Consider the following 25946-nt stretch of genomic DNA (forward strand, 5'->3'; position numbering starts at 1 on the left):
ATAATTTACAAGAAAACTCGCAAAGAAAACATAAACAATAGATAAATATTAAGGTGTTTTAGACACCTATCAGTATCCTAACAGAATCCACATATCAAAGCAGACTACTGTTGTGCATGATACTGGTTTTGTAATTTTCTTAGTTTGTAGAGCATCATTTTGATGAACATCTTCAGCTACAGTAATATTTTTACATGTACTCTCTACATGAAATTTGGGCCAACTTTATTCAATCACTTGGCCAAACTATTCACTGTCATTGCTGAAAACGATCTTATTTGTGTTAAAACCCCAAGTAGAGTCCCAAACGAACACGCTAAACATGTTTGATTGCAAGCTATTGTACCATTCGTGATGGTACCATTGATGTAAATATTCTAGGACATGTATTTAAGTCACAAATTCGTTTCGGTTGTTTGTACGACTCATGCTATTATGTTTTTAATGTAATTTGTACTTTTAATGAGATAAAATAGCTTCAGAACAACTGCTTCAGCAGTGTACGGCATAACTGAATGGATGACATTTGAGCTTATCCCTAAAACTTTTCTCCACCATCATTAGCTGTGGTGTTTGAACAACATGGATCACCTGATGAAGTTGCCAGGTTTTGAACTTGTTCTTTACGTTACTGTTTGAAAAATAACTCTTCTGTTATGAATATTGAAACCAGTTTTATTTAATTTTTGTGTTTAAATACAGTTCGTTGTGTTCAATTGCAGAGTAATTGAGTTACCTCCCATTGAGAATAAAGAAAATGAAGTGTGTGTTAAAATGCTTGCTTCTCCAGTTAATCCTTCAGATATCAATATGGTTCAAGGTATGTAAATCAATGTGCTCAGATTTCGAATATTTATGTTTCTTCAAATTTTGTTACTTCTCTAATGTTACTTGCTAAAATGTTTTTGTTTTTGTACTCCAAGCATTTGAAGTATCATGTTTTAATTTATATGTAGGTGCATACCCAATTAAGGTTCCACTTCCTGCAATTGGAGGGCACGAGGATGTTGGGGAAGTACATGCCTTCGGGTCTGTTGTAAAGGGTCTTTCTCTTGGTGATTGGGTCATGCCATCCCCTCCTCCATTTGGTATGTTTTTCAATGTGGTTTCTATTGTGTTCAGCGAATTTAAGATCTCACAACTTTTGAACTTTTTTCGTATTTAACTATTGGCGTTTTAGAAATATGTGGGTGATTAGGGACATGGCAGACTTACATTGTGAAAGAAGGGAGTGCCTGGCACAAAATCAATAAAAACGTACCTCTGGATCTTGCTTCTACAGTCACTGTGAATCCATTGACTACACTACTTTTGCTAGACGGTTTTGCTAAAGTTAGTCCAGGTATTGGCCAAATGTCTTATTTTCTTTATAAGACAATTCTGTTTGAATTCCATACATTTAAGTTGACATGTTACATATGATGAGGTCATATATAATCAGGGGATACTATTGTGCAAAATGGTTCAACAAGTATTGTGGGTCAGTGCGTTATTCAGCTTGGCAAGCTTCGAGGAGTCCATAGCACTAATATTATCAGAGATGGGTGCAAATTGTTATATTGATTCTTTTTTCTATCATTTGTTCGTCAAATGTTTAATTGTTGATTCATCATAAATATAGTTACTGCCTTGGGAAATGGCGTAGCAGATAGGTATACCTGAAGTATCCGATACTCGAAAACTAACTTGCCATATATATTCCCTATCCATATCCCTTTCATTTCCAAAGCTGTGTCAGATGATTTGAAAGGAATACTTAAGAAACTTGGCGCAGATGAAGTGTACACGGAGAATCAATTACAAATGAAAAACGTCAAGGGTCTCATGGTAAACCAATTTCTTATTGATTTTTGGAATTTGGCTTCCCAAGTATTAATGAATATTATGATTGTACATCATTCTAACTTTGTGGCTATATGTTAGGGTGCCTTACCTGAGCCTGCGTTGGGATTTAACCACGTTAGTGGAAATTCTGCTACGTTAGTCCTCAAATTGTTAAGGTGAAGCATGTTTCCAGTAATTTTAAAAGAATGAAATCTATGTTTTCAATAATTAGCTGATAATATTGATTGTCGTTGTTCGAGATATTGAGTCTCTGTTTAACTTAATTTTATGTAAGCATCAACGGCAAGATACTAAAAACAATTCCAGGTTGCGTAATGAGCTGATAAGAGTCTAATATTTGCAGGTAGGGAGGGACTATGGTAACTTATGGTGGTATGTGTAAAAATCCTGTAACTGTCTCAACTTCTGCTTTCATTTTTAAGGTAGTGTTGCACTGACTAGAAACCCCAGTGTTTTTTTGTTACAGTTGGACGTGAGATCCATATTTAGTATCTTTTTCTGTATCAGTTTGGTCCACATTTTTTAGTTCACTCTAATTCCAGGTTGCTAAAATCAAGTCTCTTGTTGTAAAACTTCTTTTCTATTTCCTGTTTCCAGAGGCTGGATGCCAAGTTAATCAAGTCTTTGACTAATACTACTTCAAGATACACTTTTTTGGAAACGCTCTGGTTGTGTCTAGTCTAGTGTGCAAATAACTGTTAGTAACCACTGTATTGCTCTTTAAATAGTCTTTCACACAATTGGACTATGTTTGCACTATGCAGGATCTTACTTTACGGGGTTTCTGGCTGCAAAAAATGATGATCCCGGAAGGAATCCAAGAGTGCAGAGTTTTGATAGATTACCTTTTGAGTTTAATGCAAGAGGGAATTTAAAATAGAACATGCAATTGGGGATATCGAAACTAATTGGGCTACGCCCTCGGACCCCCTGCATAGCGTATCGGCATAGTTTTTTGGTTGAATACTATGTCGTCTTGAATTTCAAAATGGGGATAAGCTCGGCGCCGACATGGACGTGGTATGAATACCATGCCGGTATGGCTGCTTCCGGCATTGTATTCATACCAAGTCCACGCCGGCACCGAGCTTTTTCAGCTGTAAAAATGGTGGATTCAAAGAAAAAAATCAATTTTTCAACCTCTTAGCAGCAATTCTCTCTTCACAATCATCCTCCATTTTCACCAAAAAAAGTTCCATTTCAAACACTTTTTCCATTTAACAAAACTTAAGATTTTTTCTAACTATAATTAATAAACCTGATTAGTGAGGGATGGATTAGGTATTAGGTAAAATACTTAGACGAGGGGTGACCCTGATTTGATATTTGGATCCGTTGTTGTCCTCTTCCTCTATCCCCAATTAATTTTAATATTCCCAATCGCAAGTTCTTAAAATATGAGTATATTTTCTTGGTATTATGATATATATTTTTTATTTTCTTACCATTTTCAGGGATTTCATTCTAATTTTAACATATCATTTACTATTTTGATTCTTTGTTATTGTCTTTTTGCGGAACGGAGCTAGTTCCATTCGACAGATTCCCCAGGACATTGGATAAAGCACAAGGTAAACTAGGAAGCCATCCTAAACAAATTATCAAATTCGAGGTCCATGAGACAGAATCTCAAGTGCACTTCTTCATTCTCAGTCACACGAAAAGTTACTTCTAATGTGGAGTAATAGAGTTTTACATCTGTTTCCATTCATTCCTTTTCTTGTTTGATATGGATAACCAAACTTTTCTGTACTTCATCAGCATACAATCCAACTTCTCTACTTGCGGGGAACTTGTGCATAGCTGAGAGGCATTGTTCGTCTAAGTTTAAGGGTATCTGTAACGTGTTTTTGCGGAAAGTTTTTTTTGGTTGTATTTAGGTCCCCCCATAGGGCACCAATCTCTGAGCATGTTGTCCATTTTGCTTCCTCCCTGTAATGGATGTGAGAAAGCTCATGAAACATGGGAAATAAAATGGCTGCAATTTTTGGGGTTGTGTTCTGGAAGGTTCTCCATAAGTTTGGAATCCTATTATTGGGGCTTCAATCCTCTGGAATTTGGGGACTTCATAGGATATTTAACACCTAGTTAGCAATTCGTGGTACGGTATACGTATGTGTATTATACGGGACACGTACGTGTATTTGTGAAAGTGAAATTCGGTCAAGAATCCGGTCAACGGTTCATGATTCGGTAGTAATACGGAACGTCATACGTATGTATAATTCGTTTTGAAGATATGAATTCGGGACGCAAAATTCCGCAATGTAGTAACTGTAAAAAAAATATATGTATACCAAGAAATTTGGGGGAGAATATGATTTGTTGTACTATGTATATATTAATATATGTACCATTAACACCAACATGCTGTTGGTTCGGTGGAGAAGAAGCAATTTCAAGGAGTACTGCTGCTTGGGTTCGACTCCCTCTACTGAGAAGTTTTTGGAAAAAGATGGAAAATAGACTTTGTGCCTTATAAGAGTAAGCCCGGTAGATAAAAGATTTTTGTTAAAGGGAAAGCCAAAACATTTGGGGGAAAGCTGACTTTTGGTCAAATATATTTGACCTTGACTCAATTAGGGTGCAAATATAAATTACTATTGAAACTCATCCCTTAACTTAATTCTTTCTCTTAGTTTTTTACCGCTGCTATTGATTCATCATTACCTCTGAAACCTGATTCATTTTAATTTCTTTTTTGGCAAATTAAAATTTTAACTTGTTATTGCAGCGGAAATCATAGGGATAAGGTATTATGATCAATGAACCAACAGCTTTATTTTATGGCAGAATTGATATAATTTGAGTGATGCATCTCGGAGACACAAAATACTATACACTATCTCGAATCCGATCATTTGGTCGAAATAAGGTGTATATGTAGTCGAACGGATGAAATAAGATCATGGTGATTACCTATGTCATCTTCTGAATATTAGCACTGTTGTTGCTCGCAATGTGAGTTACTTTCTACTTTGCATGCATTATCAATTCATCAAGCTAAGGTTGATCATTTATGATAATCATGATGATTAATACGTAAGACAACTCATGTAGTACTCAAATAAAATAAGATGAAAACTAGTGATAAGTTTACAAATGTTAATCAATATTATATCGACACCTAGCTACTGAAACATACTAGTTTCATCACTTACAAACTATACTGCTCGTGTGTTTTTGAAAACAACGGTTAGCCTACATAGTGGGCGAGTGGTAGTGTTGCCGATAAAATGTCCCTCGTAACTTGCTTTGATGTTTTGTACTAGACTACAAGCTACTTCACAATGTCATGGGTTCAATCAGGTTCAATTGAATTAACAATCAGGTTGGATTGATAGGCAATTCGGTCTTTTACAAAGAAGAAACAAAATGATTCAGAAGTTTCCCTCTTAAGCAATCGGCGGGACAAATATATATGCGGATAAAGAGGCCAAAGCGTATCTTGCAACTACCTTTGGTCATTGATCCACTAGTACTATTGTCTTGTGATGATAGCGGTAAAAGTTTCAAGGTTAGGGATGAGTTTTCGTAGAAATTTATATTTCCACACTACTAAGTCAAGGTCAAATGCATTTGACCGAAAGTCAGCTTTTTCCTAAATGTTTTGGCTTTTCCTTTAACAAAAATCTAGATAAATCGTGAAATTTGAAAAAAATCAAAAATAGGACGGGCGTATAGACCAGGAACGGCCAGCTCGCGAATGATTCGGCGAATTCCTAATTAGGATCTAACATCCTAAGTGTGGATAAGGGGGACTTAATTCATATGAAAAGTCAAATTTACCTTTTAATCATTATTAAGCCTAAAATCAAAACTAAATCAAATTTCAAAACCAAATTAATTCACCAACCTATTTTCCTCTTCTTCTTCTCAAAATCAAACAACAAAACCTATGATAAAAAAGTTCAATTTTTTTTGATAAAATCTTCATCGATTTACAAGAATGTTTATTAAGATTGATTCACAATATAACAAGAACAGGACGATTTGTACTGAATCCATCATCGATTTGTTATGATTATAATGTTTATAAAGATGTTGATCCACAAATTTAAGATTCGGTGAATGAATCTTTCCAAATGAATGTATCCAAACACTAGAATTTGGTAACAATCGAAAAACCCACCATTTATTTAACCGTTAGATTGTCCTAATAGGTAAGATTGATGAATTTAGGGTTTAGAAAATCTTCTTATGAGCTGATTACGGCTAGGAGTTCTAGTCGACCAAGCCGAAAATGGGTGGCTACGGTTAGGAGTCAAAGAACTCCTAGCCGTGAAGTACCTTACGCGGTTGGGACTTTTGTAGCCGTTAGTTTTTCTGTATCTGCAGATAACTAGAAAATTTTCTTGACCTCGGCTAGGAATTCCTCACCGTAAATTTAGAATCCCAGCTGTACCACCAGTTTGCAGCTGTATTACAACCTCAGATCGAGGTTTTGCAGTTTTTCTAACCGTGAGAAATTTTGGCGGTTGTGTTGGAAAGCATTTTCCAGCCATTAAGCCGAAATACAGATGGGTTTGGTATTATTTCCTAACTGTAACGGTCTGAATGAAAGTTAATTGTTTCTCTATTCTTATATAATTGCGCCATTTTTAGCAGCGAATGAAAGGGAAAGACCATACATATTTCATAGAATTTAATTGAAACGAAAAGGCATGTGTATTTCATAGCATAAACTTTAAAGAAAAGATCATTACATTGCGAACATGGGTCTCAATAATAGTGATTGAAATCAGCATAAGTATTTTCTTCCAAGATATGATAACAACCATGAAGGTCAAACTTCTTTCCATAGCCATCCTTATAATCGGCTTCGGCTATCTCGGGCTGAAGAAAAAAAAACAATTCTAAGTTAGTATTATTCAAAACAAATTTATTATTTACAAACTTACTCTTTGTGCACGTGGCATATTGAGATTATTTTCCTTTATGGTTTCCATTTCCTCTTTGAAAGCTTGTAATTGTGGAAAGAGCTGTTTGAATCTTTTCTTAATGAGTTTCATCGATCTTCCATTACGATTTCCGTCTAACGCTACAAAAACAAGACGCACACGGTTCCAAAAAGAATTAGAGGTTTCATCTATGTAAATGTTAACATCTTCATAATACTTTGCTACCGTAAGCCACACCCTGACGATTGCAACATCCTCCTTGGTAGTGTAGTGACCACGTTTCTTCCTTTTTTTGCAACAATTAGAGGTTGGAAGTTTGTGAGAGGGAGAGTTTTTGCACAAATTCTTTGTTAGAGAAGGATTATTTTATAGCAGAGAATGACCCAACAACTAGTTTTTTCAGAAACTAGCCGTTTCTCAAAAAACTCAATGCAATAAGTCAACGCAGTTGAAGATTTACAGCCAGAAAACATGGAAAGACCAAGAAATAAATTGAATGTCGGCTGGGTTTTAACCCTGACCAAGCCGTAAATCTGAACACATGTATCACAGGTAAACTTGTGGGTAGGACGTATTTAAATCGGTTGGGAAAGTTCAGACTTACGGCTGGGTAAGGGTTGAAACCCAACCGACAGACCTAATAGGGCATGGTCATTCCATGAATCCTGACCGTAAATCTGGGATTTCATAAGATTGACATAGAAAGTTGTAGATGGGGAAAAAACGATTTGCTGGTTTTTAAGGAAGTGAAGAGACGACCGTGCTGACGAGACTCCTCAACCGAGCAAACTGCTTAACCTCAAACAGATGCACTGCATGGGAGTGCTTTGAGTTCGAGAGATCAATCTGTAAGACTCCGGCCTAAACCAAGTCAATGGATGTTCTAGAGTCAGTTCGGTCACAAAGAGGGAGATTGGTTGATCTGTAGGAGGGAAGATGAGAATTGTGTGGGATCAATGATGATCAAGGATTGTGGATGTGTTGTGGGTTTCTGCAAATGATGAATAAGTTCGAATGATTGAGAGAGTGTTGTTCACACGATGATTCTTGGTTAGACGATGGATTGTCTGTTCAATATCTCGTGGATTTTCTGTGTCTTGTTCAATCATGGATTCAGAAACTTATTTATATTGTCAGAATGGTGAACACATTGATCCCAGTAAGTGTGTCGGTTTTTGGAATGAAAGAGTGGGAAAGTGGGAGATCGTGGTAAAGTCAGTTCCATGTCGTGTAGAGACTTGACTGATCGTACACCCACTACTTTGCTAACTCCTTCAACCGCTTGCACGACTTACTCACATTTCTCGTCGTGGATGAACACACGTGCCGTAGGCCACCAGACCAAAACCCTAATTCATATCCCCCCATGTGACGTGATTGATGTCTCACGAACGTGGAGTATATAAGGCAGACGTGTATTAGGTCAGTTGTTGACTTTTAGACAGTGAGTCTAAGTTTTGTTGAATTGAGCATGAGTGACAAATGCTCAGTGATTCATGAATTGAACACACGTATAGTTCTTATGTTGATATTGCTCGTCTGAGCAAATATTGTAAATTCGAGCAACTAAGCAAGTATTGCTCGATTCGACGTTACTAAATATTGATAGTTGGATCAATATTCGAGCAAATGAGCAAGTACTGCTCAATTCGGCGAATTACTGAATATTGATAATTGGATCAATATTCGAGCAACTGAGCAAGTATTGCTCAATTCGTCGAATTATTTATTGGTAACGTGACCCAGTAAAATATTAATTAAAATATTGGTAAACTATCAAATATTATATGATTAATCCAGATGTTGGATCAACATAAATTTATTAGTGTTTGAACGTGCTCAATATGATGATTTTTGGAGTGTTTGTTCGAAACCCTAATTTTTGATTAATTGTTCGTCAATTGATGAATTGCTGAAAATAAGTCACGAGTGAGAGAGGTACCGACCACATGGGATGATGGACGTCCATGTGGTGTCCAAGTGCTCAAGTGAGCGTGCACCAGGGTCCTCAGTTGTCCGGTTGGTGAAAGAATGATCAAATGCTGGTGTTGACCATTTATTAGAATAGTGCTCGTTGATAGGTGTTTAAAACACCTAATTTTATATTTAGTTTTTATGCTTTCTTTGTGAGTTTTCTTGTAAATTATGTAACTTATGTTTGCTTTTGAGTATATAGGTGTTTTGGAGTCATATCGGCGAAAAAGAGGAGAAATAGGTGATGAAGGTTTTACTTGGAGGCACTTGATGTGGATGGAAGTGAAGAATCAATTGTCAGGTTCCTACAACTGACAGTTGAATGGAGCAGAGAATTAGACTGTCGGTTATTCGGAACCGACAAGCCATATTTGAATTGGGTGGCCCTTATCAGTATTTGGGTACCTGGTTAAATCTCTCTTACTACCAAAGCCTATAAGTGAGAAAGTGTAATTTATTTTTGACGCCTACGACAACGATCAAATTTTGGCGCGGCTGCCAGGGAGGCAGCGGTTGTCACTTATTTTATTTATTTTTTTAGTTTTGTTTTATTTTCTGGTTTTTAACCTTGTTTTGAGAATTGTGTTTCAGGTACTTATTTCTCATGGATGGAGCATATTCGAACAATGGATACGGCTTCCAACAATTTCAACAACATGACAACTTCCAACCATTCCATGGGTATAATCAAAACCAATTTATTGGCTATGATCAATATCCTATGGAATATTGTGGTCCTCATACGTATCAACAACCTTATGGCAGGTATGTGTGTGATCAACCACAAGGATTGGAAGATTCTTATGCTCGTGAACAACAAGTCTCTAACTAATTGGACAAATTTTCCAACTTTGTACAACAAGAGTTTCAAAAAGCTAAAGAGACTACAGACGAGCAACTCCAAGAACTTCGTGAAGGTATTGCTAACTTACAAAGAGATATTGATCAATACAAAGAAGAAAAGTATGAAGAAGAACTTTATTTTCAAAACAATAACTATTCTAATGTGCCTGTGGTTTGTGATGAATATTTGATTGATGCTAATTTTGAAAAAGGCCAACCTTTGGGGTCTTTCGTTGATAATTGTGTAGTTAACTCAACTCTTGATCTTAATAATGATCATTCACCTATTCAAAAGGATGAGTTTGAGATTAACAACACTAAATTCAGTTAGAACCAATCTTATGTTAACTATGAAAGTGATGATGATTATGAAGATACATCGCTTGAACCAACTCATGGTGACATTTCCCAAAGGTGTACCGCAGAATCTTTTTGGGATCAAGATGAAGACGAAGAAGACTATGATGACACTTCTGTAGATAACTCGAGCATTGATCTTAATAATGATCAAGAGCCTATTCAAAAGGTGGAGCTTGAGGATGATGCATTTCTGAGTCTTCTAAAAAAGTAACTTATAGCGAAATTTGGAGCCGCAAAAGAGTATGTGCCTTACAACGAATAGGAGTGTGTTGAGAATGAAACCGATATGACCAATATTGTGGAAGACCCAATTGAGCTTGCAAATAATTGTAATGATGATGTTTATGTCGAGACTTTGGTTAAGGCAGAAACAAATGAAGAATGGTTGCAAGGTTTGATAGAGGACCATGATATAAAAGAGGTGAGTAATTCACTTGAGTTTTTCAAGGATGAAGAGGATTATGTGATACAAGATATTGTACAAGGTTTGTCTAACCCTTTGCATATTGTTTCTTCTCCTTTACCTCTTATTGGTTTGAGTGTTTGTGCTTCGAGAATATTGTTGAATGACTTTGTTTCTCGATTTCCGCCATTAGAAACATTTGATTCTCATACTATGCAAGTTTGCAAAGAAGAAACCATAGAAGTTCCTGAATTTTATGTTCTTTATACACTTCCAAGTGTGGACAAGAATAAGTGTGGGTAAAACTTCTATTGGGCTATAACTTCACTTTTGCTTTATTATACTAATGTTTGCGTGGAGTTAAAACAGGTTACATGGAAGGATCCCCAACTTTTCAGATTATTGGTATATGGGGAATTCGTCGCGCAAGTCGGGCTGACGACTTTAAACCAAGCGCTAAATGGGAGGCAACCCATAGGATGAGTATTTCTTGTCTTATTTTTATATTCTTGTTTTGTTTTTAGCTTTTTCTTGTCTTGCATTTACTTTTTCTGATTTCTTGTCACATTATCATGTAGGATTTCCCACCTTGACTTTCTTTGGACTATTCATTTTACATTGAGGACAATGTAAAGTTTAAGTGTGGGGGAGTGGTTAAGTGATGAGTCCTAAAAAGTGCTTATTTCTATATCTTTTTGTTGGCATTTAACTCATCTTTTGTGCATTAATTCTACATTTTATCCCATATTCTGTATTTTCTTTGTTTTCAAGAATAAATATTTTTATTAACTAATTTTGTATTTTTAGGTAATAAATAAAGTTTGGATGAATTGCGGAGCGAAAAGAGCAGAAAAGTAGTGAAAAGCCGGAAGAAATTACGCAAGGAAGCCGCGAAGAATGGTGCGCATAAACCCAAAAGACTAGAAATGGGCTCAAGAAGGAAGATTTGTTCTTAAAGAAGAAGTGGGCTCAAGATTTCCCAAGCCCAAACTCATTTCTCAAACCCATATTCTATACCCAAAAACCTAAAACCCAAATCCATATCCGCTCGCGTTTTCAGCCGTCAGAACAGTTCTCAGAAGCATCCTACGGTCGCTCCCTTGCTGTGCATCAAAGTTTGATATCTCCGCTTTACACTACAGTACCTAACTCCACCAAGTGCCGTTCGTTTCGTTGTATCCCTTCATCCGACGGTCGCTCATCGTTTGCCTCCGCATCGCCGTCAGATCTACCTACCATCTTCTCATCCTACAGCGCAGATCGCATAACATCTTCCCTCGCTGAAACCGCTCAACACCATAACATCCGAGCCATATACCCCTACCAAACATCCCCTTCCCCTTCTTCCATCGACCTCTCCTCCTCCATACCCTGTGCAGACGCCATACCACCACCTTTTCTACCACCTGCTCCGCCACCAACTCTCTGCCACTACCACTAACTCCACTTACCACCAACCCTAAGTCCATCATCACCTCTATGTCTCTCAACTAGCCTTTTCAATTTCACATCGCCCCAAACCCTAGCCGTTTGTGTGTGAAATTGGAGAGAATAGTTAGTAGGCATCAATGGACAAATTGAAGGCATGGGAAGACACAGAAGACACAGAAGACACAATAGAAGAATGGGTCGACGTTATTGAGTGTTTTCAGAAAGTAGGTATGATTTAATTTTGATTTCTTTGAAACCCTAATTCTGATATTTTGGGGATTCTAGGGTTAGACGTGTGAAACTATAAATAGAAGGTGTTGGGTGTGAAATTGGGGCATGCCTGGATTAGCCAGTGTGTCCAGAACCAAGTTCTGTTAATGATCATTTTTGTGCTGTTAATGTTGTGTTCATGTTTAGTGTAATATCCTGTTGTGTTCTGTGTGTGATGTTTGTTCCTGTGATGTTTTGTATCCATCTGTCATGTTATGTTTGTGTTAATTAGCATGTTTGTAATGTCTCTTCACATGATCATGTATTTTCCCTGTTTAAACCTCAGAGAAGACCTTTGAACCATGATGGTTAGCTATTAGGATGGTTTTTGTTGAACTCAAAATAGCTTAGGCTAGTTAGATTCCTAAAAGCCCAACTGATTTGTGATTAGTGGTGCTGTAAGAAGACCACTAATGCTAGGGGTCAGTGGTGGCTCTAAGGAGTTAATCAGCTACATTAGTTAGTAAGCCACTGCCTAGTTAGTCTGTGATTGGTTGTGCCTTAAACAGACAGCCAATACTAGGGGTTAGCTAAGGCTGTAAGGTTAGTTAACTAGACATATGACAAAACTTAACCTAGATGAACTAGCTAGGTGAAGGGAATTCTCATCCATCTCCTTACACTTCCCATCCACAATTTCTTTTCCATGTTCTGTTTTGGTTAAGTTGTTCTTAGTTTCTTTCATTCTTTACTTCACTGCCTTTGGCTCATTGCCATTGTAACTGTCACTATCTCACTGCCACTTAGTTACTTGTTTAGATAACTTTAGTCTAGGAAACTTCAATACACCCCAAGTCTCTGTGGAATGATCCCTTGCTTACTTTCTATACTAAAACTTGGCCTTGTATACTTGCAAGAGTTTTTGTGTGTTTTCTAACCACACCAAGTTTTTGGCGCCGCTGCCGGGGACTTGGTTGTGTTGTGTTGATTTTTTTGGGCTGTTTTTGCATGTTAGTTCATTTGCATCACTGCATACTCTTTTGCATATTGTTTCATTCTAGCATATTCATCATGCATTGCATTCTTGCATTTTAGTGTAACTTGCATTAGCATCTCTGCATCTTGTCCTGCATCACTGCATATTTTCAATTTTCTGCACCTCTGTAATTGCAACTTAGCACCCTGTGCTAGCTGCAGTTGTCTGTCTGTAGTTAGCTGCATATTTCTTTTGTTTATCTGCTACTACATCATCTTAACTGCTACTGCATATTGGTCATTGGGTCATTGTCATCTTGGTTTTGTACCAACTGAACTCTGAAATTTGCTGCTGTGAATGCCTGAGTTGTGTACTGAATTAGCAGTGTCATCTTGAATGCCTGAAATTTGTTGTTGTGAGAACTAATTCTCTCATCTGAAATTACCAGGTAGTTGTGAGGCTGAGAACAAACCTCTGGTGCTGCTGTGCTGCTGTGAAGCCCAAATAGAGCTGAGCTGCTTCTCCTGATCCTGCTGCTGCTCCTGATCCTGCTGCTGCTATTGCTGTGTGCTCCTGTTGCTATTCCCTGCTGCTGCTGCCTGCTGAAGCTGATGTAAGAAAAGCCCAACTGGGCTGTAAGCTGCAGAAGGAGAGGAAATTGAACCAAGCCCAACTGGGCTGTAAGCTGCAGAAGGAGAAGAAATTGAACCAAGCCCAACTGGGCCTTGAGTGTTGAAGCCAAAGCTTAGGATGATCCAAAGCCCAACTGGGCTTTTGCAACCAAACTGACAGCTGGGCTGTGCTTCAAAGGTAAGCCTAAACCCATTAAGAGAACCCAACCTGTGGGCTTCCATTTTTAATTTGTGGGCTTGTAATAATTTTTTCCATTTTTTTTGTTGGGCTTGTAATTTAAGTTAACTTTTGGGTTTGTATTTGAGCTTAACTGTGGGATTGTCCCTATCAAAATTTTGGGTTTCAAAAACCCAACAAACAACCTAAACAAGGTTAACTGAACCTACCAACTCAGCTGGGCTTCATTAGTTTCTGGGCTTACTAAAGTCGTTAGTGGGCCGTGTACCCAAACTCTAGGCCGAAAGTTGGGCTCTGTTTCACAACAGTTCTCCAAACCCATTGCCTCACCAAAGCACAACCAAAACAGTGGGCTTATCCCCATAAAAACCAAATGTTTCCCATCAAAAACCAAATGTTTTTCATTCCCATAAAAACCAAATTTTTCCCAAAAATCCAAACCCATTAAAAACCAAATTTTGGGCTTTGTAATATAGTTACTTAGCTTTTGAGCCCAATCATGTCTAGATCTTGGTCTACAGTTGGGGAATACAACAAATCCCTTAGAGAACTTGCGTGTGGACATACTTCACGTTATGAACCTCCCATAGACCATGATGTCAATAGTCATAGGAATTATTATGGACATTTTCAAAGTCCCGAGCCTCAATACTTGAACCCTAATGACTATTCACACATGCATCATTCGCCACAACGTGAAAATGAACATTTTGCTAGTGCCTCACCCACACAATCATCTCTGATCGATCAATTAGAAGCTCGAATCGCAGCTTTAGAAATGCAATCACATGAGGAATCTGTCACATCTAATTTTCTTAGGCAACCTGAAATCTATGCATGTCCCGCATGTGATGGCTTAGACCACACTATTGCGAATTGCTATATTTTCCATGAATTTAGGCGGACTGGAGAAATTCCAAGGTTTGTAGAACCTACAGATTATTATGATGGTGGTTATTGGGACCATAATCAACCTTTTCAAGGTTGCGATCAACCATTTATAGACCCTAACGACCATGCACCCATGTATCAATCACCACAAGGGGAGGACGAACAATTTCACATGAGCCCTTGTATGCAATCTATAATGGAAAACATCAATCTCCTCAAACAAAACACTGCTAGTTTAGAAATGCATACATTGAATGATCATAGCAGCATTTTTATCCTTAATGAAATTAATTATCAAAATAGTGTTTTTAACCCTACTCATGATAGTCATATTGAACATGAACCTAATCTAGAGGTAAATGAGTGGAATAGAAACACTATAGTTTTTAGGGAAGGACACTCTTGTTTTGTTGAGGATGATAATAATTATGATATTATATTAGAAGAACATGTCTATACTGATGATGTTATGGAACCTTTGGGTTCAAATACATTAGGCTTCTCTGCCCAGACCTTAATGAATGATATCTCTTCTAGTATTCCATATGATGTTTCCATTGAATTGCCGATGCATGAGGACAAATATGTTGATGATGTTGATGATTCTGATTGTGGACTTGCTAATTTGATTGATGATTGTGAGCATGATGTGACATGTGTAGATGATTTAGGAGATTTTGATTTGATTGATAATGACGTGCCTATTCTCCTACATGAGTCACAATCTGATGGCCTTCCACCCAACCTAGATTTGGTTTGTACCAATATTGTAAAACCAATTTTTCTGAGAATGCCTAATCTAGGTTTGGAACTGTGTGCTTCCCAAGTCCTCTTGGACTATTTTGCTTCTAAGTATAATACATTTGAGGAACCACAGTTGGAATTAGCATGTTTGCCCGTCCCTAGCACAGTTCACTTCGAGCTAGACCTTTTGCATGATGAACCCCCGAAACTGCGCGATTTTGTTTTCAAAATTATATCTTCTGTAAAATCCAGGTTTGGGGGTAGCTCATTTTGTTTCACAGTTTCACTTGCGTTTCTTTCCTATTATTATTTGAAGTTGTTGAAACCGCTACACTTTGTCTTTTGGGTTGATCCTCAACTCTTTAGACTTTTGGTGTATGGTGAATTTTTTGTATATAATCCAGTAGATAAATTTTAAAACTTTTTGGTTTCTTTTGTATATATTTTTGCTAATCCAATATTATCTAAGTTGAAAATGTTGGATTCTAGCCGGTGAATAATGAAGTTCGTTTATTTCTTTCGCCGAAATCGGGTATTCTCTTTCCTTTTTCTCTACTCAACATGATCCTCTTCATATGTTGTATTATAATTTTGTTCATATTTTGAAACATTGAGGACAATGTTTAGTTTAGGTTTGGGGGTGAAAAGTAGATACTTCTATAATATGCTATAATTGAAAACGAACTCCTTCTTTTGAAAAAAATCGAAAAAATTCAAAAAAATTAAAAAAATGAAAAATCATAAAAATGGAGCTCATTTACCTTGAAATGTTGACTCTTGTGCAAATATGTATTTTTATTAGGAGTCTTAGTCTAGATATTTAGGCACCCTGATTCTAGCACAATTCACATTGTGATAAGAAATTTGCACGCGCACGATCTACCAATACATGTATGGCCTCGATCTTCAAGGTGTTTGATAGGAAGTTACGATTGCCAATCACTTTAGAATACTGAACGAAACTTGACTAGCTTGTTCTTTGGTTGGTTGGGATAGAAGGTGGAGGTTACATTAAGAAAGACAACCATCGAATTTAACTGGGTGCATCAAAAAGGGCTACCTCTTGCAAAGTGTCATGTAATCTTTTGTTTCCTTTTGTATATGTATCAAAAGTGTTTCCTTGTTACTAATTTACATTTTTAAAATGCAAAAAAAAAAATGCAAATGCTTTTAAAATGTGAATTTTCACTAATTCACATTTTAGTGAAAATTAGTTACAAGTTAAAATGCAAAAAAAAAAATGCAAATGCTTTTTTCACTAATTTGTTACAAGTTACAATTTTGAATTTTGAAAATTTTCACTAAATTAGGATGGGTAAATTAGTGAAAATTTTGAAATTTTAAAAATGCAAATGCTTAATGATGAGTCCTAAAAAGTGCTTATTTCTATATCTTTTTGTTGGCATTTAACTCATCTTTTGTGCATTAATTCTACATTTTATCCCATATTCTGTATTTTCTTTGTTTTCAAGAATAAATATTTTTATTAACTAATTTTTGCATTTTTAGGTAATAAATAAAGTTTGGATGAATTGCGGAGCGAAAAGAGCAGAAAAGTAGTGAAAAGCCGGAAGAAATTACGCAAGGAAGCCGCGAAGAATGGTGCGCATAAACCCAAAAGACTAGAAATGGGCTCAAGAAGGAAGATTTGTTCTTAAAGAAGAAGTGGGCTCAAGATTTCCCAAGCCCAAACTCATTTCTCAAACCCATATTCTATACCCAAAAACCTAAAACCCAAATCCATATCCGCTCGCGTTTTCAGCCGTCAGAACAGTTCTCAGAAGCATCCTACGGTCGCTCCCTTGCTGTGCATCAAAGTTTGATATCTCCGCTTTACACTACAGTACCTAACTCCACCAAGTGCCGTTCGTTTCGTTGTATCCCTTCATCCGACGGTCGCTCATCGTTTGCCTCCGCATCGCCGTCAGATCTACCTACCATCTTCTCATCCTACAGCGCAGATCGCATAACATCTTCCCTCGCTGAAACCGCTCAACACCATAACATCCGAGCCATATACCCCTACCAAACATCCCCTTCCCCTTCTTCCATCGACCTCTCCTCCTCCATACCCTGTGCAGACGCCATACCACCACCTTTTCTACCACCTGCTCCGCCACCAACTCTCTGCCACTACCACTAACTCCACTTACCACCAACCCTAAGTCCATCATCACCTCTATGTCTCTCAACTAGCCTTTTCAATTTCACATCGCCCCAAACCCTAGCCGTTTGTGTGTGAAATTGGAGAGAATAGTTGGTAGGCATCAATGGACAAATTGAAGGCATGGGAAGACACAGAAGACACAATAGAAGAATGGGTCGACGTTATTGAGTGTTTTCAGAAAGTAGGTATGATTTAATTTTGATTTCTTTGAAACCCTAATTCTGATATTTTGGGGATTCTAGGGTTAGACGTGTGAAACTATAAATAGAAGGTGTTGGGTGTGAAATTGGGGCATGCCTGGATTATACATGTATGGCCTCATGTATGGCCTCATTTTATACATGTATGGCCTCGATCTTCAAGGTGTTTGATAGGAAGTTACGATTGCCAATCACTTTAGAATACTGAACGATGCTTGACTAGCTTGTTCTTTGGTTGGTTGGGATAGAAGGTGGAGGTTACATTAAGAAAGACAACCATCGAATTTAACTGGGTGCATCAAAAAGCATTTGCAAATGCATTTTCAAAATTAGTTACAAGTTACAATTTAGTGAATTTTCACTAATTCACATTTTCACTAATTTACCCATGCAATGATCAAAATTAGTGAAAATTTTCAAAATTTTCACTAATTTTTTTTTTTGAATATAGCCAGTGTGTCCAGAACCAAGTGCTGTTAATGATCATTTTTTTTTTTTTTTTTTTTTTTTTGGAAAAATGTAACAAGGAAACACTTTTGATACATATACAAAAGGAAACAAAAGATTACATGACACTTTGCAAGAGGTAGCCCTTTTTGATGCACCCAGTTAAATTCGATGGTTGTCTTTCTTAATGTAACCTCCACCTTCTATCCCAACCAACCAAAGAACAAGCTAGTCAAGTTTCGTTCAGTATTCTAAAGTGATTGGCAATCGTAATTTCCTATCAAACACCTTGAAGATCGAGGCCATACATGTATAAAATGAGGCCATACATGAGGCCATACATGTATAAAATGAGGCCATACATGAGGCCATACATGTATAAAAATATTTATTCTTGAAAACAAAGAAAATACAGAATATGGGATAAAATGTAGAATTAATGCACAAAAGATGAGTTAAATGCCAACAAAAAGATATAGAAATAAGCACTTTTTAGGACTCATCATTAAGCATTTGCATTTTTAAAATTTCAAAATTTTCAACTTTTGTGTAAATTAGTGAATAAAAAACTCCAACTTGTAGTTAGTTTAGAGTCACATAGTGTACATGTCGCTAAGATTACATCGAGATTCTCATAAGAGTGACTGAACTTAGAGATGACAAAGAACATGATAAGTTTTCTTACTTGTATGAGAGTTAAAGTTGGATTTAACCATGCCAGTGGAAAATGAAGTGCAGACTGAATTCGGTATTAGAGTTGTGGTTCCCTATAGTGGAGACTACCCATGTTACATCATGAGAGGCACCGACCTTCACTTCTTTTTACGTGTCTAAATATGTGCTTTTAGAGTGTGTGTCACCGTACGTAAACTCCGGGTAGAATGGTGAGCCACCCAACCTCCCACCAATAGAAGCATTATTTTGATTTCTTGAGTGCTATTTTATCAATCATGATGGTGACATCGAATTGCTAACTTACATACCACTTGTAATCTTGTTCGCAGTTAGCACCATCCACTTTATCTCTCTCTACACCAACAGGTCCATAGAAACACCATCATCATCAACAAGAGGAGCATCACAAATTTGAAGGAAAGTTGAAGACGTTCAAGGTTTGCAAGCAACGGTACAGAAATGAGCAGATTTCAGATTCAAGTAAAGCAACAAGACAAGGAGCAGAATTTTTACAAGTTGAAGACTATTGTACAAGAGTGAAGATTATCAAGATGAGAATTCAAGAAGTTTATGATATCAAGACATACAAGTTGTGAAGAATCAAGCGGTAAAGTACTTACACCATGGCCTTTGTACTTGCATTTTTATTTTATTTTGTATTATTTTCTCTTGTCAAAAAAAAAAACAAAAAAACTTGGGACAGAGTCATCATTATGCTAGGTCCCTAGTTACAAAAAAAGAAAAAAAAAAGACAAGAGAAAAATTTATTTAGGTTCATCATTAGTTTTCATATTTTATTTGTTTTCATTTTGTATTTACTTTATTTATCTCAAAAAACAAAAACAAAAACAAAAAAGAAGGAAAAAAAGAAAAAAAAAGAGACAAGAGAAAATTTTGTTAGGTTTATTATTAGTTTTATTATTTTTTTTTGTTTTGTATTTATTTTATTTTTCTTGTCTTAATAAAAAAAAAGAAACAAAAGAAAAAAAAAAGAGACAAGAAAAATCCTTGGTATCATATTTTGGGTTTGTATAGTTCGTTTTTAGTTTTGTATTCTTTCAATATAGCCAATAGAAAGAAGGAATATCCACAACGAAGTTTCAAACAACAAGGAATTAGAGGAAATAATCACATTGTCAGGATTTTACGAAGTTCAAGAGTTATCATCACTAGTTGAAGACCGAAGACGAAGATGAAGACAAAGATTGAAGACCGAAGACGTTTCTATGGATGCTGTGAGAGTGGTGCTAACTGCACGTCGAATGGATAACGAGGTAAGTAAGCATATTCCCACCTTCGTTAAGTGGTTGATTTCCTTTCGTAGAGATCGTCAGAAAAATGGGTTTTTTAAAACAATAAAAGATGTGGATTTTCAAAACAATTCAGAGGGTTTGCCTTCCTACCATTCAACGTGTCGCAGGATTCTCTCTTCATTCCTACCTGGACACATGTGTGACCCATAAAAAACTATTTATTATTGAGATCAACTTCATAAAACCCTTTCTTGCGAGGCAGAGTCGAGACTTTTGATCACTCCGAACCCGAATTTCTTTCGATAAGGGATGGTTATTTCTCTCTCAACTTTTAAGGATGAGATTGTGTTCATATATGTGTCTAACTTCTTATGACTAGTGTGCAAAATTTCTATGTCTTCTTAACGCGTTGGATGCTATCATTTCGGAGAACTAGTAAGTTGGAAAAGTAGGTTTTGTGGGTATATCTCTAGTAAACCCTCACGAGACTATAACTCGTCCACTAGGGGCACCTAGGGGTTTAAAGGATTGTTATACGTGCTAAGTGTGACCGTATCCTCGACGACACGGAGTTGTATGTATCCTTTAGAATTGTTTTGTTTGATTTGCTCGAGGACTAGCAAAGTCTAAGTGTGTGGGAATTTGATAGGTGTTTAAAACGCCTAATTTTATATTTAATTTTTATGCTTTCTTTGCGAGTTTTTTTGTAAATTATGTATCTTATGTTTGCTTTTGAGTATATAGGTGTTTTGGAGTCATATCGGCGAAAAAGAGGAGAAATAGGTGATGAAGGTTTTACTTGGAGGCACTTGATGCGGATGGAAGTGAAGAATCAATTGCCAGGTTCCCATAATTGACAGTTGAATGGAGCAGAGAATTAGACTGTCGGTTATTCGGAACCGACAAGCCATATTTGAATTTGGTGGCCCTTATCAGTATCTGGGTACCTGGTTAAATCTCTCTTACTACCAAAGCCTAGAAGTGAGAAAGTGTAATTTATTTTTGACGCCTACGACAGCGATCACTCGTTTGAGCATTAGGTGATGAAACCTAATTATGGAGAAGTGAGGGACCAACCAAGGGGGCATATAGAACCGGCCCTTGATGGTGTAGGACCAGCTGATGGTCGATTGAGCAAATTCCAAGTTGGTTGGAAAGAGTTTGGACCCAATATGAGCAATTGAGCAAATTAGGTCAAAATTATAAGAATGTGTGGGACTGGCTCCTTGTAAGCCTTAGGACCGTCCTTGGTTGGTCAAGTAAGCATGCACGTGTCACCATTATGTCCGTGTCTCAATCCCGAGAGTTTCGGTATTTTCGGATGTGCGTTCGAGCAATATCTTGGATCTTCAGAAGAGTTTGATCTTTGACTGAAATTCTTGATTTTACTCGAATGAGCAAGTAGAACTTTGCTGGTTCGATCAATATTTTGAGAATATTAAAATAGTATTAATATTTTAATATTTTTCTTGAGTAGCCTAGTCGGTCATGTGACCATTTGACTTTTTGGCTTTTTCATGGTTTGAGCAATATTTGAGAAAATATGAAGAAACCATGATTTTTTGTTCAAACCGAGGAGTTTCATAAAATTAGGGAAATAATAATTATGAAAATAAGGGAGTGAAAGGTATGGGACCGGCCACGGCTAGGGCACAGCCGACCGGCTAGGTAGCCCGGTCCCGCAACACCTTTCCCTATTTTATTATTTTTCATGGAACCGCACTACAAGAAAACTTGGCATTAGCGACTACTTTCTTACCAACCGCAGTCGGTGGAACTATTCAGTGACAACTCTTGATAACCAAAAACAGCTCCGACTGGCAGATATCTCTAACAACCAGTTTCTCAGCAACGACAGTTGGTTGAATTCTTTAGCAACGATGACTTCACAACCGAAACATCATATTTGTTGTTATTATCCTCCATCCACCATGGCTGGGAGACCAAAATGTACCATAGAAGGTATACATCTTTTGTCACTCGTCTTACCCACTGGAAAACCCTGTTGGTAGACACTTGATCCAACCATCAGATTGCTGGTGTTGCTAGTATATTTCGACAACTATTATCTGGCAACTAAAATGTATAATAGAAGCAATATATTTCAAGCAATTGCAGTTAGCCACCAAAATTATCTGTTTGTGGACACCTTTACCAACTGTAAAAGTAAGTACATGGCTATTAGACATTGATGGATAACGTACGGGTGAAATTGAATGAGGTTGATAAAACCAACAATTTCAAGTGATATTAAACATAGCCTATAATCTAGATTCATATGAATCAAGATAATTTATGTACATCGCCGGATGATGTTATTTAATGAAAATCGAATTTGATCCTAATTAAGGAAAATTTAGTGAAATTGATTGATGACATATGAAACATAAGCTATATTTAGATAAGGCCAAAGAAAACATTAGCCATATTTAGATATTTATGTAGATTCTAAGAAAAATCAATTATCATACCACCTCTTGTCATATTCTGCTTCAATTGTAATTTAGAATTCAATGACAGTTATGGAGTTCATTTTTCATTTTTCTAATTCATTTATATTTCTATTCGAATTTATGTAGTTATTCTAATTTATATACTAACGGTTGATGAATAAACCGGATGCACTAGTTCACTTTAGCACAAAAAAAAACCGCACATGTTTCCCACACACTTTCCTCTATCTCGGAGATTTTCCCAAACGAAATCTTAATTGTCCTAATTTTTGTGACCATCACTCACCGTTCAAAATCTTATACAAAACCCCTAGGTTTCTTTTCCCCTTAATTTTTCCCTTTTCTCTCTTCTTCGTTTTATCTCTAACCTAAGTCACAGCGGCGGCCATCACTCCCCTCCACTGAATCCTTCTCTATCTCGCTCTATGAAACGGATCGATCACCGAATCACTCTTTCTATTCAACAAGGTGGTTATATTTTCGAGTTTGCTCCTTACCTTTATTTTTTCAGATTTCGGACATGCAAATCTGCTGGAAATCTTAATCTTCTCTCTTGTTTTTCTCTTGATTCTCCATCCAAGATGGGTTTCTTTCCCCCTTCTCTTTAGATCTCATCTGCGTTTATTTGGATATTTATGTTTTAATATAAGAAATCTGATTATTGGGCTTGGATGATTGCAACAGGACATTGAAGAGCGAATAAAGTTGTGAACATCTATGGATTACTCGAGATTTATTTATTTTTTCTTCTGTTATTAACTGAATTTGAGGTTTTATTTTCTTTCTCAGTTTTTTTTTTTAATTGCAAGCAAGATTTCATCTCTAATGATCATTGAAGGGTTGAAATTGGTTTTTATTTCAATTTTTTCTGTGTTATTGAACGCTAAAGCATTTTATTATTGGAATAATGGGTTATTGAAGAACAATTTGAATTTTATGTTTTTTCATTTTCTATTGATGATCTTTCTGAGTTGAAATTTAGGGTCTGAAGCATTGTGCCTAGTTTTCTTCTGTTCTAACTTTTCTTAATTCGTTTCTATTTTTGTTAAATTATATTAAATTGTTTAGTTTTTCTTAATTTTAATCACCTGTTAGGGTTTATATTTATATAATGGGTATCTGCAGTTGGTGTTTATCTAGGATAACTGCTTGCTAGTTATTATCTGCCTTACATGTTTGTGAATAAGAGTTTCTAGTGTAAATCTCATACGATTTTGTACAACCGTAACTCTCTTTTATTTATAATGCTCTTTTGGATGGTTTTCCATTATTCTGTAAAGACAAAGTTCAGGGAATGACTCAGGCAGACATCTTGATCAGGAGAGGTTCGGTTAGAATGAATTGGTTGTAGTGTTACCAAATGAGTTGGAAGTAATCAGTTGGAGTTACCTTATTGAAGTTTATATCTTTTGTATAGTGATTTTCTTTGGAGAACTGTTTATGATTTGGATGACATCTTGCACATTCATGGAGTTGTTTGTAGATTATCTGTGTTCGTAAAATTGGTTCATTTGTTGTATAGATAAAATTATGTAAGATGCCTATTATTTGTCCTCACATGGCTTAATATGATGCTAGTTGATTATGTTGTGCAACCTGTGTCCTTGGATTTAAATACATGGTAGATATTGTTAGGTTGATTGTCTCCTCTTGGATGCAACCTGAACCTCTTTACTAGTTGTTGTTGCAAAGTTGAGATGTGATAGACTATCTTTAAATAAACCGCATAATATTATAGAAAATATGCTTGTAAAAAAATCACAACTATAGCCTAACCTCAATTAATTGTTTTTCCTACTGTTTGTCGCTTAAATTATGCCCAGATATTTGTACAAGTACGGTTATACAAAAGTCACAACTGTAACATAGCTTTAGTGAATGTGTTTTTCTACTTGTTTTTCTTTGTGTCTTGCATCAAAGTGATACTGGAAAAAGAAGACTTGCCTTCACATTTGGATTTGGATGTAGTCGCCAGTATGACTGATGGGTGTTCAGTAAGTGATCTCAAAGTTGTCTTAGCTGCTATTTTATGGAAGTTCGCGTTGTTATTTTTGTTAATTATTTCTACATTACATATATAAAGAAATGCTGATACACCGTTAATTCCTTGGTTGCAGAATCTCTGTGTTCCTACAAAGTACTGTTCAATAACAGAGAATTCTGGAAAAGGAGGAGGTTAGGTTTTTTCCCTTTCATAGGAGAAACTTCCATCAGTTGTCTTTTACAGACTATTCCATGAACCCTCAGTTTCAAATATGTGTATAATTGCAGCATATCTCATCACGGAAATTGGTCAACATAGGATTATGTCCATAGGGGATGCATATCATTTAATATTCCAATGGACAAAAGTATATTATGACAAAATTATATATTTCTCTTCCAGTGCCTTACTGTTAGCTTGTCGAACCACTGACAGGAGAAGCAGCATTAGCAGCTGGAAGGCCCCCTTCCACACTGAGTGTGAGTATGGAAAAATACTCATGAGCAGGTAACAGAGAAATGTATTGCTCTTGACCAGGAGTCAAGTTTTTGTTTTAGTTTATATGCATTTTGTACTTGTGGTCTCAAATTTTGTTATTACGAACTAGGTGGGTGCAAGTGTATCATCAGAATCTTTTCCAACACGAACGAATTTAATGGTGAAAGTGGTTGGAGAAGGACAAAGCCGCCTATGCTGCAGGAAGCGCGCAAAAAGCTTCATTTGTCGATTTGGAGATCTCTCATTGCCGTCCTTAAGCATTTGTGTGGACTCATGCAGCTTGTGAGCTGTTTCCTGAGTTGGACTAGGTTTGAATGCTTCGCCTCCCTTCCTAGACCCTGCAAAACACATACATACCGAAGTAAGGTAACAGATGGACTATGAAGTAACAGATGGGCTATGAATGGTCAGAGCTTAGTGAGTACAAACCCAGATGCTGACTTTCAGCTGCTACCAATCCCTCAATAACAGCCTATGTCCCGAGTGTCCTTGATGTCTCTTAGTACTTTGGTGATTGGTCACACGAATATGTTCCAAGTTTTTTGCTGTCTTATATTGGTTAACCAGAAGAGGTGGATGGATTTTGTAGTTGACTTCGTTGTATTATTTTTAGAATAAAATCCATATTTGTTTTTGCATTGTACCCTTGTGAATCACTTTCAAAGTCGTTGGCTGAGGGCCTTAACCAAGTGAACGTCAACGACCGGACCTAATGTTGGTCGAAATCTTTGCCGCCGTCACACCTAATGCCTTAACCAGCCAATTATTTTGCGGCTAAACTCCTCTACCAACTCAACTTCAGTGGATAAAACCCATGACCTTCAAAATATCGGGTGGTTAAAATCCTTAGCCCACGTCATCAAACACCTTCACCAACTGAA

At 36.7% G+C, this 25946-nt stretch overlaps 1 long non-coding RNA gene and 1 pseudogene across 2 annotated transcripts; both read left to right on the forward strand.

Moving 5' to 3' along the window:
- The first annotated feature begins 548 nt into the window (after nt 1-548).
- On the forward strand, nt 549-3520 carry LOC113312674 (annotated as a pseudogene).
- Nucleotides 3521-22883: 19363 nt separating this feature from the next.
- Nucleotides 22884-25714, forward strand: LOC113314366. Of its 2 annotated transcripts, XR_003342382.1 has the most exons (6): nt 22884-23051; nt 23268-23353; nt 24504-24577; nt 24701-24758; nt 25003-25074; nt 25175-25714. It is a non-coding gene; the product is annotated as an uncharacterized LOC113314366 (long non-coding RNA). The 2 variants fall into 2 exon arrangements; XR_003342381.1 differs by having other exon boundaries at nt 22887-23051; nt 23268-24577.
- Nucleotides 25715-25946: the final 232 nt, after the last annotated feature.

This window comes from Papaver somniferum, chromosome 9 (genome assembly GCF_003573695.1).
Source record: "Papaver somniferum cultivar HN1 chromosome 9, ASM357369v1, whole genome shotgun sequence".
Taxonomy (NCBI): Eukaryota; Viridiplantae; Streptophyta; class Magnoliopsida; order Ranunculales; family Papaveraceae; genus Papaver; species Papaver somniferum.